Below are 13113 nucleotides of genomic sequence, written 5' to 3'. Positions count from 1 at the left end.
TATTATTCCTTAATTTCCTAACAGAACCAGAAAAAGGTTTGTTATTTCCTTTGTTATATGTAGAGACTTGAAGTTTGTCCTCTGTTTTTCATTTTCTAGCAACACTCATAAGTTCCTTGCTGGAAGGTTTGTTGTGCTCTTGAGGTAGGGGGCTGGGGAAGTCTTACATCTTATCACTGTTTTCCTTCTTTTGTTAATTTATTTGCTAATGAGGGAGTTCCATCAGAGAGATTTATTCATGAATTTATCATTCTATTTAGGGGAGATGGGTACAGACTTTTCTCTGCATTTGCTTAGATACTCGTAAAGAGTAGAGGTGAATGTGGCACCCCTCTCAGTTGGGTCCATTTGTATGGAATGGTTGAGAATTTTGCATAAGTATTCTAAAAGCTGAAGAAGGTTTGCTCTGAGAAGTCCTAAAAGATAGCTTCATTTGGTGGTGGGTGGCACCATTAAGCCTGACAGAAATGGTAACTGATTTATGGTCAGATTTAACCAGAGATGCATAGTGAGATACTGGCAGGGGCTATGTTAGTAAGGACAAGGTCATGGATATTATAGCGTATCGTGGGTAGTTTTACAGTTTTTATCAGTGCATTTGGTATTAACAAAGTCTAGGAAATGCATATTCATTTTTACAGGTGTAAGTCTGCCAGTCAGTGCTTGGGTAATTGAAGTCCCCAGCAAGAAATTATTTGATGTGACATTTAACCCTTCAATGATGTTAACGTAATTTCCATGATGTTTAGGGGACAGGGATGGGGATCTGTAGCTAGCAATGAAGTAATCACTGGATTTGTTACAGATTATTTGAATGTCCAGGAGCTCCAAGTTAGGACTTTGTGTAAGCAGACATGAGGTGGTGGTGTTCCTGACAAATGCAGGTACTCCCCTGCAATTACACAAGGACCTGCATGTATGATAGGTATTAAATCCTGGTATACACTGAGTACTGTAACTGCACTGAAACTGTATATCAGTAACTACACAAATATGGATGTGTTTAAGTTGCAGGAGGGCCTAAAGTTCTGGCATCTTTCTGCTTAGACTTCTAACAACAATAATAGTTATCTGAATGAGGGTTTGAGTTTGTTATGTGGGAATGTCCACTGGGGAGACTCTGCCTAAAATAGGTGCTGTAGGGGTAGCAAAGGCTTTAGCCGGTGTTTGCAGAAGCCCTAGTATAAGCAGGGTGTTATCTACAATCACATTCCAGGCTGATATATACTAGAGCCCTTTAGGATGGCACTGACTACTTAGCCAGTTGTTAAAGCCAATTATCTTGGTATCTAAGCATCATTCTTGGTGAAGGCAAAAAATTACTCAATATCTGCCTCTAACATGTGCATAGTAAGTTATATGTGTCTGCATGTCCCTCTGGGTGGAGTGCCTCCAACATGAGCCGCCACTAGGTTGTAGCCTTATTTGTCTGGTTTAAGTGTCTTTGGGCCCTTGTGACATCACAGATGCTGGCATCAGCCAGGTAGCTAACAGTCATCCTGTTGTTGTCTAGTCTGGTGAGCATGGAGACTGTATGCGTAACTGTATAGTTACCTGTGGCTAACACATTTCCCTGTGTGGCAGCAGGCTTTGTTGGGCTTATGGACTTAGGCCTTCTTTCTTGGTGACTCTCCTGAGTGATTGCTATAGAGCTGTAGTATGTGGAAGTAGAGAAGGAGTGGGTGTTTCTAGTGGTGCTGAAGGCTGAGATCTTTTATAGCATATTGTAAGAGGCTCTGGTAAATTTTTATTTCTAGCCTCAGCATAAGTTATAGACTTGGTAATATGTTGTGACTGATGTGGTGTTTTGGATGTATGTTGCTTACTGTTAGTGAGCTGAGACGGGAGGTTTGCCTCCATGTTTCTTAAATATTTACATCTGTCATGGTACTATCAATTGGTAGAAGCAGTGAACAGTTAGTAAACATAAACCAGTTGCTACACTGCCTTAGAGCAAGAGATGGAGGAGAACACACTGTTGAGCTGTGTTGTCAGAAGGTGGAGGACTAGTGCTGGTCATAGTACTCAGGAGATGGATGTAGAATACTGTAAAAGACCCTGATGATTTATGGCAGACTTATTTAGGGTGATACTCTGAAGTTAGCTTAGATGGTGGCTAATCTTGTAGTAGTTAGTGAAAATACAGAATTAGGTTTGCCAAGAATAATAAATAGTGGTGATCTGCCTATTGGCTACTTCCTGCCTACTGCTAGTGCTGTTCTCACTGCAGCTACGCTCAGCTAGGAATTAATGTCCCTTTGTATCTTCTCTCCGCAGGAGCAGAACAGTCATAATAATCCCAAGCAGTCTGATCCCAAGTGTTTCATGGTTCTACAGACTTCTAGCTTTCTCCTGATTGATGAACTGCATAGCATGCACAGCAGCTCATTGCAAGGGAGCTAAGTTATACAATGGTCTAAAATCAGTTCATTTAGGGAAAAAACATGCACACTGCCCAATTAGAGACGGTCACAAATCAATGTCCGCCTGCTCCTTCTCTCACTAGGAACAAAACATAAGCACTGTTCACAAGCTGATTCCTAACAAGTGGTTTGCAGGCTACCAGTGATCAATAGTCTTAACCAGATGTTTGTGATGTTAAAATGAAAAATGAATTTAAAATCTTGGCATTATTGAAAATGTAACTGACTAAACGTTGTATTGCATGTTCCTAGTAATTAAAAAGAATGGTTGACTAAAAATATTTGTTGATTTAAAAAAGCTCAATAGTACAGTAGTGAGAGAAGGTTGATTATTCCCTCACTAGAAGAAATAACACTCAAGCTGTTTAATACAAACATGTTTTTTTCTACTAGATGTTTCCAGTGGATTTGGTTAAATTGTTTAGACAAGGAAAGACAAAAGCTGACAGCCTTCATTACTCCTGTGGAAATATCCTGTTTTAAAAGGCTGCCATTTGATATAACAGCAGCTGTAATCTTTTTCAGCATAAAAAGTTTTACTGAAGGGTTTGAACGTTGTTGTTTTTATGGATGTCATCCTGGTATTTGGTCCAGCAAAACAGATGCATAATTTGAGGTTAGAGTCAGTGCTGCAGACTTTTGAAGATTCAGGTGATTTGTTCATGTTTATGGGCGCATCACAGCTTCTAGTGAATCAAATGCTGCAATGCATTTGTGAAATCTTCTTTTTGCATTTATTTGAGCTGTTTTTTAATGAAAAGTTTTGCTATGCTTTTTATTAAACTATGGCCCGAATAAATGGTATGCATTATTACATCACTGTAGGTATAGTGAGAGCTATCCATAGACTTTAATGTGCTTGTATTTGCACATGCTCGCATCAATTAAAGTCTGTGGATGCACTTCATGCTTTTCATGCCTTGATGACACTAAAGGTTAAAGTTTCCTTTCTAAATTCAGTGTCGTTTCATCGTGGTAGGGAAAGAGCTATTTTCAAACTTTTTTTTTTCTTTACACAGCAGTGGCCAGAAACCTACAGCAGTGTTTCAGAAGTGCTATTTGGCACTTTGTACACCATGTGCTGTAGTGCAAAGTAAGAAAAAACATATGTCCTAATCACTTTAAACTAAACCAAGGCAAATGAAGTAATTTTTTTTTTTTTTAGTGAAACAGCTTCAGTACTTTGGACACCATATAAGTGCAGTGACGTCAACTCAGATACAAGCAGAGTCTGAGTAATAGCAGAGTTGCAAGATTCAGCTTGTGTGAATGAGATGAGGCAAGCCCTAGGCATGACCAATTATTTGGGCAAGTTTATATCTGACATTTCTACAGAGCTTCATGTTGTAATGTACTTATTACAGAGAAATGTGTCACGGTCAGGGGGACATGTGCAAGGAGTCAGCAGAGTTAAATTATTACAGAGTTGGCACAACAATGCATGCAGTGCCCTGCTCACAGTTTCAATAACCAAGCATGCAGGGAAGAAATAATTTCCGTGGCCTTAAAGGTACCTAGTTGAGGCAGGAAGTATGGCAGGCATCAGCTGCAGGATGTCCAGAGGTCATGTCAGTGGCAGTGAAAATGTGTACAATGGACAATACCAGTGTTAATGTGACTGGGGTGTGTTTGTATGTGGACTATTACCTCTTTTGCAGTGTCTAGGGAACATTTCGTAAAACACATAGTGGAGCATAAGTGTGGCTAAAGCATGCATGCTTTATTTCCACCATGCTGTACACTGTAGCACTCTACATGTTCTAGTTACATAAGCATGCACTGCACACCAAGCACAACACACATCACTTCTCCTGCTACATGCACTACTTATTGAAGCTGTGGGCATGGTGCTGCATGCTTCTCTGTGTCCACAGTAAATCTGTGACAGCCATATGTCTGTGCATTTGAATTTTATTTCAACCATGTATCCGCAACAGATGTACCCATAGAGAAATGTTTTATGACCTAACAGCCTGAATGTGGGATAAAACCTTGACTGTGACCTAGGTAACCAAGGTTTGTCTAGTAGCTTAAGCACTTGACAAAGCTGGCAGGGAGGATGGGCATGTCCATCACTGGGGGTGGGGGGGCAGAGCCACTTATGGGTTGTAGAGTTCTTCAGAGGTAGTAGATGGCAGTTGCATAGGGCCTGCTGGCTGAGGGGAGCACTGACTAGAGGGCTGCCTCATTTAGTTTTTAATTACACAATTAAAAAAAATTAAAACATTTCTTTAACATGGCATCTTTTTCTTTAAGAAGATGCATGCACTCCTCACACATGCACGTGTCTTAAATAAGACTCATTCACGCCAGCATGGATGTACATTCCTGCTTCAGTCCATGTGCGCAGAATTTAAACTTTTTGATGTTCCTTTGATAAGTTGAGTTGTGTGCAACTTGCTGCTGCCGTTCCATTGGTAAGTTGTGTTGCTGTGTGTCTGTGTGTCTGTGTGTGTGTGTGTGTGTGTGTATAAAATGCCCTAGCTAAGGATGGCAGGTTAGTCAGTTAACTTACTCAGACTCAAAACCTGTACCTTGGTTACAGGAGACAAGGGTCTGAATCCTCTACATCAATTGCCACACCATTTAAGAAATTATGATTTTCAGTGCATTTTTAAGGAATTTTTAGTTTCAGTACATTTTCAATGAATTGTGACTTTCAAGGGAGAAGTTTACTGTTGCTCATGCTAGGTCTGTTTTCAGTGTGCAATTTTTTTGTTCAGCAAATGGCAGTCAGTGTTTGTGTTATGGAATGTGAAAGCAGTGTTATTAGCACAGTAGGTAGTATATTTACCTTTGGTGCTGAAGACTGTGGGTTCTAGTTCTACACTATATCGATGGATTGCTGGCACTACAGTGTACTTTAAGGGGTGGGTGTGGTGTTGCAGTCCTGAGTCTTCCTTTGGATGAGATGCATAGTAACTGTGAACGTGTTGTTTGGCAGCCATCCCCTATTACAATATCACCAGCTTTTTTAATGTAACATAGGCAACTAATTCTTCAAGGGCAGCACACACTGAATGTGTAGATGAAACACTGAAATGTAAAGTTGTTTGGCAGTAGAAACCTTTTCATTAGTTACAGATCTCTTTAATGTGTAATTATTCAGATGACTTATACTTTTGCAAAGATTATGTATATTGACTGATATTGGTGTACATTAATGGAAGAAGTTTGAGTGGCCTTTTATGGTTAACGTTCTAAAAGGATAATTTTTTCATTATTAGTTGATATATATTTTGTTTTATTGTTTTACTGGAAAAATGTTCAAGACTACAAACTTAAAACACACTGTAAAAAGTGGTGCTGTATTATACAAGGAATATTAATTTACTACAATCAGGAAGGTGAAGCAAAGAACATGTGCATGTATGCACGATCCTAAAAATGTGTGCAAGGAGCCTATGGTTTGAAAATAGCCCACAGGTAAACTTAATCCTTCATGGACCAGATGCATTTTCTTTCAATTGGGTTTCAATGCCGTTTCAATGAATGTGAGATTCAAGGGCAGAGAAGTTTACTCTTCATGTTAAATGTGTTTTCATTGTGAGACTGTATTGTTTGTTTAGCAAATGGCTATCAGTGTTAGTGCTATAAAATTTGAAATAAAAGTTTTAAATTAATTCCAAATATGTATAATCATTGTAGAAGTAAAGCACATCCCTCTGCCCAGGAGAGGGGTTAGACCAAATTATTAAAAGACTTCCTCATTAATATGATACCGACACGGACAAAAGCAACCCTCATGGCTGCCTGAATAATGACCTCCCCTTGATGACTCTTGCCCTAGAGGAACTGGGCAGATTTACAATACTATGAAATGAATTAACTCAAGTCCTGTTCGGGGTGGGGGGCTTGATGGCAAGCAGATGTGAGGGCAAAATGCCCATAAACAAGTAGATAAATACAAACATACATACAGGCATAAATATTGTGCAGCTGTAGTTCATATAATTATTTAAATAATCATATAACATGACCAGCTTTGTAAGCACTCACTGGTATAATTTGATGCACAAGGTTAGTGAAGGTTAGACTCATACCTCTCAACCTGGAATCATCAAAAATCTGGACAAAGGGCCATGAAAAATAGGCACAACTGACCAAAAGTCTGTACACAGATTAACATAAAATTTGCATGCATAATTATGTAACCGCACCCACTCCATTGGAATTGTGGTCTACCAACTTTTAGACAGAAATTGAAGACTGAAGAACAAACTATTAAACACAAAACATAAACAAAACAGTAATGTTTTATTTATACTAATATTTGAACTTGTATCAAAGTTTGAACTTGTGCAAAACTAAAATACAATTTTCTTTTATAAAAATAAAATTCACTGCTTATCTCTTGTTGTTTCAACCCAGTTTGCTCTTCCCCTTGTAAAGAGCTTTTTGACAAGAGAGGAAAGCTTGCTGTATTCTCTTAATGTCTTGCACCCATTCCTGCTTGTCCTCTGTCCATATTCCATTTATCATCCTTTCTGCCATCTATTGTGTTAATCCTACCGGCCAAAGCTCTGATTGACTTAGGAGTGTCCCCACTGCCCAAGTTCCTTACTGCTATTTGTTGGGACAAAGTCCTATAATCCTTGTACCTTTGTATATTATCTTTTTCTTTCCAGAGTTGGGTTTCTTCCTCTTTTATTAGTTTTCTGAGCTTATCTTGTAGTCACTGGATTACTTCCATTTGCATTTCTTTGTTTCCTTGCCCTATCCTGTACTCTAGTCACTTTGAATGTCTCTTCTCTTTTTATTTGTTCCTTGAGCAAATCCCACCCTTCAGGGGTAATGTGTACCATGTGTTCTAATTCTGTGTTAAGAGTAGTCTGGACCCAGTAGCCTAAAAAGCCCCGAAGTATTAATCACTACTTCCTAGTTGGTACTGGTATTGTTATTAGGGCAGAGCTGCCGAGTGGATTTAATGCATGCCCATTTGATGTTGATAGCTTCCACCTGCCTGCCCCAGTACTTTCTAGTTGGTACTGGTATTGTTATTTAGAGCAGAGCTGCCAAGTGGATTTAGTGCATGCCCATTTGATTTTGATAGCTTCCACCTGCCTGCCCCAGTATGTTTCATTTCATTATACTCCTATTGCTCACAGAGTTTGCCCTGCATGCAAGCAAGGAAACTCAGCCTTTCCAAAGTTGTAGTAAAAGCCCAAAAGTGAAATGTCTTTATTTCACCCAGTGGTGTGTCAAATGCCAGAAACACTGCATAATGTTGGAATTACATCCCCTGAAAAAAGAGCATCTGACACAAGACATTCACATACCAGCTCAGCATATTATTATTTATATGAAATGCACTGTGATAACATGCCCTTTCTCTTTTCCTCTGGTTTTGTAGCATGGGAAGAAATAAAGCTGAACACAGGAGGCTAGAAGTTACAGCAGACCTCCTTCCACATGTGCATTTAATATGCATGTGTGCAAGTATTTCCTATACGCTTTAATCCAGAACTCCGGATTGTATAGTTATAGTTCTGCACAGTTTGCTTGGATGGTTCTTTGTAGGCTGCATACATGTGAAAATCACACATACTGCATTAGTATATTAGCAAAGTGCCACTGTTCATAGATCCACCTTGCACACTTCTGCAGTGTATAACTATGACTACCACTCTAAATTTACATCAGAACTAGATCTTAAAGCCAGTCAGGATTCTCCATTCATAAAACAGGAAAACCACCTAAATCCCTATGCAGTAGCAACTTTAGCAATGATATAACATACTGAACTCAATGGGAAAGACTAACAAACAAAAACAGACAAATGGAATTCTTAGTGATCTGGTTTGTGTGACCCTGATTTGTAAATTTGGTTTGTGACTCTTGAGTAACACAGCAGATTCCCATAGATATATATATATATATATATATATATATATATATATATATATATATATATATATATATATATATATATATATATATACACACACACACACACACACACACACACACACACACATTAGGAATCATTTAAAAATTAGATGGCCTGCACACATTGAGCTCTTATACAAAACAGGAACATCTTCGTTTGCGATTTAGCACATTTGACATTGTAATAAGTACAAGAAAATTGTCTGCTTCACAGCTACTTGCATTTTAGTGAAATCATGTTACTGATGTCAAAATACTAAAAAGAATCACTGCAGGAAAACTGAATGAATCAGCATCAGGAAAACATGAATAATGATAGGGAACAATGCATGATGACAAAAGTCTTTACAAATAACAGCAATTAAAAATAACATGGCAGATGGTAGATAAAGAAATACCTAATCTGTAATACATTATTTGTTTAAAATCAACTATGCATTATCTTCTTTGCATTAAAGAAATAAAAGCTGTTTCGATCTGGATTTGGTATGTGCAAGTTTCTTTTTCCAAGTAATAACAGCACTGTCCTTACTTTACTGCACTGTCTATCTATGAAAAGAGCATGACATGCTAAATAAATCAGTTTAAAGTACTGGTAGAAGTTACCTTAGGTATAAATTAATATGTAACACTCCAAAAGCCAAAAACGAACTCTCAGCCGCAACTCCACTAAAACGTTTGTCTGTTTATATGTGTTTTATAGTATATTAGTATATTAAAGTTTCTCATTTTATTTAGTACAAGCCATTTATTTTTTTTATAAATACATATATTTAACTCATTCTTTCCAATGGAGCTCTTTTAAGTTTGCACTCTAACTCCCAGTAAGTCCAGTACAAACATAAACACATTGCTGGGAGGATAAACTAGTGTCAAACAATACAGTCAAGTGTAAAGACGCAAAGTCACGTTTGTACTTAAAAGAGCTTCGTTGGAGAAAATAGTTAAATAGATACATTAATTTATGCCTAAGATAATTTTCACCAGCTCTTTTCATAGATAGCTTGTATTGTAATTGTATTCTTTCTTACTTGCCTGGAGGAAGTCAAGAAGGATAATCATCTCATCCTAACCTAGGAGAAACAGATTGTGCATTCCATCATCTAGTGTGGTCTAGACATGAGTGGGTGGGAGCTGGACCTGGTTGGTCTTCCTTCTGCAGAAGCTAACTTAACTTAAATTAAATAAAACTGTGCACACTGCGCACGCAGTACAGCACAACTCCAGTTCACAGTCCGCTTGCTTGCTCGCTGCTGCTGCCGGCTGCTAATACAAGAAACAAATTACAGACAGAGACAGTCCGAGAGTCTCTGCGTGAGTCTGCCAACAGGCAGTCCTGCTTCACAAAGCTGATGTCATCATGCATGCCCCTGCACATTGATGATGTTGTGGGATACATTGGCGATATGTGGTGACGTCAGGGCTTATTTAAACTTGTAAATAAAAATTAAAAAAAAAAAAAATGAAAAAAAATCAGAATTGAAAGGGGCCACTAGGGAATTTGCGGTACTCCATTAATTTGCCCTCAAAACTGGTAAATACCGAGGAATTCAGTATGGTTGAAAGGTATGGTTAGACTGTACATTGGTTTTGTGTAGTTTGCATTTTCCGTGTTTTGTATTGGCAAAACTGGCTTACGCTATCTAGTTTGAATTCCAGACAGCATTAGGTTCTGTCTTATAAATGGATCTGACTGACAAGCTCAGATGATAGAAGACTGCTTGCACAAACCAAAATCAAAAAACATAAATCATTAACAAGATGATATTGTAATAAACAGCCCGATGAAAGACTGTCTTGTTTTTCAGTGAGGAAGACCTGTACATTTCCTCTTCCAGCTCTGTGCTACTTATTACAGGCAACCTAAAGCAGATGATTTCTGTTTTATTTCTAGCTACTGGAAAGGTATGCATACCAGCAGCGGATGTAGCACTTTAATATTTTATTTGTCTCTCTAGTGAACCATTTACTTTGGACTCCCTGGCAATGGAGAAGTACAACTTATAATTTAATTTTATGGCAGCCAGATGCTTCATTATTTTCTGAAGATTTACACAAGACAGGAATATGTAATTGCGAAGCAGTTGGTAGTATTTCAATATATTTTTCACCTCTTAATTAGTGTTGGAGAATTTTAGTGGTTAATATTTGATGTTCTGCATATTTTTATAGGTTCATAGGCAAATACTAGGTTAGCTGCCTTGTGGTCCATTTTAAGCCTAGCCAGTTTACCTTTTGTGAGAATCAAACCCTGTACCTTTTAGCTTGTGAGGTAAACACCTTAACCATTACACTTACCTCCCAACCCCCCTTTTCTCAAAGAAAGTGTTACTAGAGTCTTTCTCGCTTTATCACAATTTTTCCAGGAAGGAGAATATGAAAGTTCTAAGCATTCACCACATTTTTAAACCCCCTGTATGCTCTGTATAATGCTTTATAAAATAACATATTTATAATATGTTTATTATATATTTGGTAGTTTTTCATACTGCTTTAAAACACTTTTATAATGTGTTTATTGGATTTCTGTCAGTTTTTTGTGTTTTCAGAGCTTATGCTTCAGAATTTTTCTTTGAAGTATTTGTAGTATTAAATGCGTATGTTGGCTACACTCTTTTTGATACTTTCTACATTAAGTGATTTTGACATTATTTTTGCGGCTTGTTAGCATGTCTTAGCTAAGCCTATGGAGCAAAAAGATGACAAATAAATGATTTTCACTGATCTTGCTGAAAGGGAATTTGTAAGAAGCAGCACTTACCTGCACTTTTCAAATATTCTAACCGTTTAGAGTGATAAGCTGATTTCCTATGCTCCTGTTTGAACTGAAAATGGCAAAAAACTAAAGACAGGTTACTTGAAATAAATGTATGAAGTGCAGTTTTACCCTTGGCAGACAGTTTGTGGTGAAAGTTGTTGTTGTGTCTTTCGGCGTTTCCCGGTTAGGGGTCGCCACAGCGGAACTCCGGTCCGCTAATGATTGGCAGTTGATTTTTACATGCCGAGTTGCCGGCCCTGACGCACAACCTTCAATGAAGGTATGCCCATTCACGCATGTCTCCACACAGAAGATGCTCTAGCTGAGAATCGAACAGGACAACGTCTTACTGTGAGGCGACAACGCTACTGCAGCACCACCAGTACAGCAGGCAATTATTTTAATGTGAATGTAACTGTACTTTAAAAGGTGAGAGGTAGCTGCACTGAATTTCTGAACACAAGATTTAGTTTACTGTTTTATTTATATTTATTTATTTAACATTTGTTGACCGGGAAAGTCCGAGTAGGACAGAGCCTATTTTCAGCTGAGGCCTGGGGAGAAAAGCACCAGATGCATGTCTTTGGAATTACAAATGCTACAAGTAAATCATCACAGAAGTTTCAAACAGAATGAAATATTTAACCACACACTATCCACACCAACATTGGCAGTCCCATTTGAAAGTCATTGATTAACACAACTCCCTTCTCCCGCAATTTAGACAACAGTAGTTTTTGTCAGCATTTTGAGTCACATGATGACAAGAATCTTGATGATCCAGAATGTCAGAATACATATGAAAAAAACTTCAGCTTTACTTAAGACATCTGTGGGATTGCTGTGTAGATTTCTTAGATATGTAGCTTCCTATGGCTAAAGAACTAGACTTGATGGGTGAAGGCTCCTCATCTGAAAGAGTGCAGGCCATTCTGCCTCTTCTTTCTGCTTGTCAGGTACTAACCCGAGTCCATGATGGTGCAGAGACTGTGGCCTTCTGTTAAAAAAAAAAACTCTTTATCATTTCAAAGGCATCATCCCACCTGTTCATGTGGGTTTCCTCTGGGTGATCCGGTTTCCACACTTATTCCAAAGACATGCACTAGGTGGATTGGATACTCTAACCTGGCCGTAGGTGTGAGTGTGTGAGCAAATGTGTGGTATGGAAGAACATCACAACAGGGCTACCACCCAGTGGTGTGAACCCTGGCTTTAGATGATTGCCCTGTTGAAGTGATACCTCGACCCCTTTTGCAAAAATGGGAAAAAGGGGTTGTGAATGGATGGATTATCACTGCAAACAGACATACGAACTGTCTAAGGTAGGTGATGCTGGCTGCAAGTGATTGTAAACAGTTCCATAATTGTGTGGCATATGCAGAAACAAAGGGAAAACCATTTTTATGAGTTATGCAGAATCATACCGAACTTATGATAGCTGGCATTTGCCTATAAGAATCTATTTGACAACTGTCAGGCTTATACTTTCTTAACACATCAGCTAAGTCTTAAGATATATGTGTATCCTGAATGCAACTTCTTTCTTATGGTATTTCAGGAACAGACAAAGAAGTAATGATTTCAAAACACAGATCTTTTTGCCTGTCACCTAAATGCATGGACTCATTGTTTTGTCTTTGGGGCACAGGATGCAATAGCACAAAATCTGAGATGCAAGCTTCTTTTACCATCTCTCCAGTATCTCTCAATCAGAAAATACTGCTAAAGGCAAATTTCAACTTATTCTGGTAGCTTCTTCTGAGCAAGGCAGGACTGGTTCTCCCTCACAATTTAGTGTGCTTTCCAGTTTGTTCAGCATCTCTTAGAACTCTTTGAGAAGGCCTTCTCTTTCATCAGAATGAATGAGGTATTCATGCTTCTCTACATCTACTTCATTTGCTGGCATAGAGCTTGTGCATGGTGGCTGCAGTGGTGCAGTGGTTAGTGTTGCTGCCTCACAACAAGAGGTTCTCTGGTTCAATTCTCAGCTGGGGTGCCTTCTGTGTGGAGTCTGCATGTCCCCTCTGTGGTCACATGGGTTTT

The 13113-nt window shown here is 38.5% G+C and overlaps 1 protein-coding gene across 4 annotated transcripts in view; it reads left to right on the top strand.

The window, feature by feature from the left end:
* The window catches only part of SYT16 (synaptotagmin 16), a 1077368-nt gene that overhangs the window by 974228 nt on the left and 90027 nt on the right, over positions 1–13113 (top strand). The gene's annotated exons all lie outside the window — the stretch shown is intronic.

The sequence above is a fragment of the Protopterus annectens genome, chromosome 6.part0 (assembly GCF_019279795.1).
Source record: "Protopterus annectens isolate FY-2018-M chromosome 6.part0, PAN1.0, whole genome shotgun sequence".
Classification (NCBI taxonomy): Eukaryota; Metazoa; Chordata; order Ceratodontiformes; family Protopteridae; genus Protopterus; species Protopterus annectens.
Note: the sequence above shows the minus strand (reverse complement) of the source record. Positions and strands in the feature narration are given on the sequence as shown.